The 3,626-nt window shown below is 53.1% G+C and overlaps 1 protein-coding gene and 1 pseudogene across 4 annotated transcripts in view; one reads left to right on the top strand and one right to left on the bottom strand.

Annotated features, from left to right (window-relative positions):
- Positions 1-2,955, bottom strand: part of LOC105979479 — a 4,470-nt pseudogene extending 1,515 nt beyond the window's left edge.
- PXYLP1 (2-phosphoxylose phosphatase 1) overlaps positions 1-3,626 on the top strand; it is an 87,788-nt gene that overhangs the window by 59,385 nt on the left and 24,777 nt on the right. The gene's annotated exons all lie outside the window — the stretch shown is intronic.

Raw genomic sequence — 3,626 nt, 5'->3', positions numbered from 1 at the left:
AACCAGGCCAGCCTAATTGTGGTGACATCGGTTCTGCGTTAGAAGGGCCTGCATGTCAGTGGAGAGCTTGCCCCAGAGTGATTGCACAGACCCGTGCTTATTGACTTAGTAACGTGTCCACAGTATAGAAAGTGCATGGTGTGTGTGTGTGTGTGTGTGTGTATACTGAGTCGGCAGTATTAATCAGAAGGGGACTCTGTCATTAAAGAGGTGAAGACACTAACAGGGCTCACTGGTGAAAATAGGAAGTGTTACGGAAAATAGGGAACTCAGGAGCATGTTTCTAGTTCCCTCGGTTGTGTGAAGGGAGACAGATGGAGGCGCGTGGTGGCATTGTCAGGGGGTAGCCGCTGCAGGGAGATACGCTGAGGACACAGTTGGAGTTGGCCAGACAGAGCTGCGCTGACCCGCTGATCAGCTGAGCGTTGGCTCCTTGTTGTCTTGGCACTTGCATTCCTGCCATGCTGGTAGTACTTAAATGAGAAAGTCCACCTCCAAACAAATGCTGCAGCTGATCATCAGAGGGGTCGGGCCTGTGATCAAGATAGGAGTGCTAGGGGGATGCAGGAGAGTGAGTGAGTGAGTGTGTGTGTGTGTGTGTGTGTGTGTGTGTGTGTGTGTGTGTGTGTGTGTGTGTGTGTGTGTGTCTGTGTGTAGAACATCCCCAGTGCCATCCAATCCATTCCGACACATAGCCACCTCTGACGACTCTCCAAGGCTTGGGAGCTGTCTAAGGAGTAGATAGCCCCATCTTTCTCCCTCCGAACTGCTGTTGTTATCAGGGTCGATTCCTTGTAGTTCTAACTCAAGAGTGACCCTGTGGTTCCAAGTTGCTGGTGTTTTTGAACCACCTTTGACCGTTTGAAGTCCAATGCTTACCTGGCAGTAGTCCCAGACTCCTTAGGAATAACACCACACCAAAAACCAAACTCCCTCCCATCGAGTCAGTGCTGACTCGTAGCAGCAATCCTGTAAGTTTCCGAGATTAATTGTTCATGAGAGTAGAGCGCCCAGTCTTTCTCTCGCAGAGTTGCTGGTGGTTTCGAACTACCAACCATGCAGCTTGCAGCCCAACACGTAACCCATACTCCACCAGGGCTCGTTAAGCGTGACACCAAGAGGGCAGAATTTGAGTTCTGTGTAAGGGCCCTGGCGTGAATAGGTTAAGAGACAGGTCAGCTCTTTGAACCAAAGGTGGCCATCTACCACCCACGAGTGCTGTGGGACTGCCTGGCATCAAGATCACAGTGCAGGTTGTAGATCTCCCTCCATCTCATTTATCTGATTAGGTTCCAGCCTCATCATTTGCCCCTCTCTTCAGGAGAAAGAGGAGGCTGCCTGTCTCCGGAAAGAGTTACCATCTCAGAAACCCCCAGGGGCAGTTCTGCCCTGCCCTGTAGGGGCGCTGGGAGTCAGAGTCAACCCATGGTAGTGAGTTTAGCTTTTTCGGCCTCCCTCTTTTCCATCACCTGAAGGACTGGGAGAAGCCAGCCATCCTGGCCCAGATATTTATACGAGGAAGTGTGGCTTTGCTTTACAGAGGTCCACATACCTGGGGGTATCGTGCCCCTCAGGCACCCCATCCCTTTCCCTGAGATGGCCACCCAAAGGCTCCCCCACCCCCGTATTAGTGTTTTGGTGTTTTACTCAGAGGCAGCTGGCCAACTGCTTTCCTAGGTGCAGACTGTGAGAAAGGGGAAACTTACTTGTTGGTCTTAGTGGGTGTGGGGCAAGGGTGGGGGTCACAGGGGCCACAGTGACTCATTGTCGCCATTCCCAGCACGGAAGAGACAGGAGCATGGGTTTCATCTGTCAGGGGCAGGGTGGGGTGGCGTGGGGGGAGACACTTACCGCCCTTCAGGAAGACAGGCTGGGACAGACAGAATCTACAAGGTCCACGGCGGGTTTCTCCAGGAAGTAGGATTCTGGGTGATTTTCATACCTTCCTGTTGAATTTTAGGGTGAGTGCACATTTTCATGAATTTTAACGATTCCTTTTCATGTGGAAAAGGGAAATTGGCCCAAAATCGTTTCTCAAGAATGTTGCAATTGGAAATATTTCTCTAAGTAAACGGAGCTTTTTAACCTGAGTCTGGATTTCTGCGTTGTCCCAGCATGGCTTCAGGGGTCTGTGGAACCTTTTGCCCCAGAGTTTGCTGTGTGTGACTGCTTTGCAGAGGTGAGGATGGGCTGCTTCTGTCAGGACCTCAGAAGCCGAGGGGTGGCCGGGCCCCAGGACTGAAAAGGGTCTGAGAGAGCTCTGAAATCGCTCGTTTTCCGGCTCGTCCTGCAAGGGCCCTGTTTAATTCTCGTTCCTAGTGGTTTGGAGAAGAACTGGCTCCGTCGGGTCACAGGCAGGCTGTTAGGTGAGGCTGGGGGCTTGACCCCACAGTGTGAGGTTCCTGGCCCCCGGGAGCCGGCACTGGGGCTGAGACGGGTGCGAGTGGGCAGCTTCCAGTGCTCTGCAGCGGCTGGCAGGCGTGGCCTTGAGAGCTGGAAGGCCGAGCTCCGCCTCGCAGATCCACCGAGCTACAAAGCCTGCTTGGTGAGCTGTCCTGCTGTGTGTGGCTCACTGGCTCCTTGAATTTGGTCACACTTCTCACTGACCCTGGTGGCGTGCGGTTATGTTTGGGCTGCAATCTGCAAGGTCCACAGTTTGAAACCACTAGCCTGTCCCGGGGAGAAAGTCGGGGCTTTTACTCCCATAAAGGGTTACAGTCTCAGAGCTCACAGGGGGCAGTTCTCCCTTGTACTCTGGATGGCTCTGAGTCAGCATCGACTGCGTGGCAGTGAGTGAGGCGTGATCGTGGCCACCAAAATCACTTGCTAGCTTCTTGCACAAGGCAGTTCCCCCAGAGGCCGGTTGGCACAGAGAGCCTACCAATTCGTGGTGACCGACTGTACAGCAGAACGAACCACTCCTGGTTCCCGCTGCCTCATCTTGGTCTGCAGCATGCTCGACTCCGGCCGCCGCTACTCTGTCTCCCTCCCGGCCCTCGGCCCACTAAGTTTGTCTTGTTCCAGCGGCCATCCCGCCTAAAGGCGTGCCCAAAGCCAGCAGGGCTGTGTTCTGCTGTCGTCCCCAAAGTGGACCGGGTTTTGGAAGGAGATCCCAAGGTCTTTCTTAGTGTGTGTGCCAATCCCAGTGAAACCTGCCCCCTATGGGTGACCCTGCTGGAATTTGAAATGCCAGTGGCTGAGCTTCCAGCGCCATATAAACATGCAACCCACTACGTGACAATCAAGGGGGTGGGTGAAGGGAGGCGACGTGAGGAAGAAGGAAAACGCAGACTGCTCATAGTAAGCGCTGCTCAGGGGGAGTTGGCCAGTTGACCATCATTAAAGCAGATACTGCTTTATTCTCCAGTAGAGTTTTTTGTATAATGCATGCATATTACATGTATGTGTATTTTATGGATCTTGTAGTATGATTGCCTTATTCAATGTTTAATACAGTGTAGTCACAGGGTGTGGGGGGTGGATAAGAGAAAGGTTGGTGTGTAAGACTCAAAGCTGACAGATTAGAAAGGGCAAGTCGTCTGGTGTTGATGAATCTCGTCTGTGCAAAGCCACGGCCTGGAAGGCAAAGCCGTGTGGCCCTGGCACTTCACGTCCTCCCTGGGCGC

Source organism: Echinops telfairi, unplaced genomic scaffold (genome assembly GCF_000313985.2).
Source record: "Echinops telfairi isolate 266 unplaced genomic scaffold, ASM31398v2 ScPeMD7_16;HRSCAF=60, whole genome shotgun sequence".
In the NCBI taxonomy this organism is placed as follows: domain Eukaryota; kingdom Metazoa; phylum Chordata; class Mammalia; order Afrosoricida; family Tenrecidae; genus Echinops; species Echinops telfairi.
Note: the sequence above shows the minus strand (reverse complement) of the source record. Positions and strands in the feature narration are given on the sequence as shown.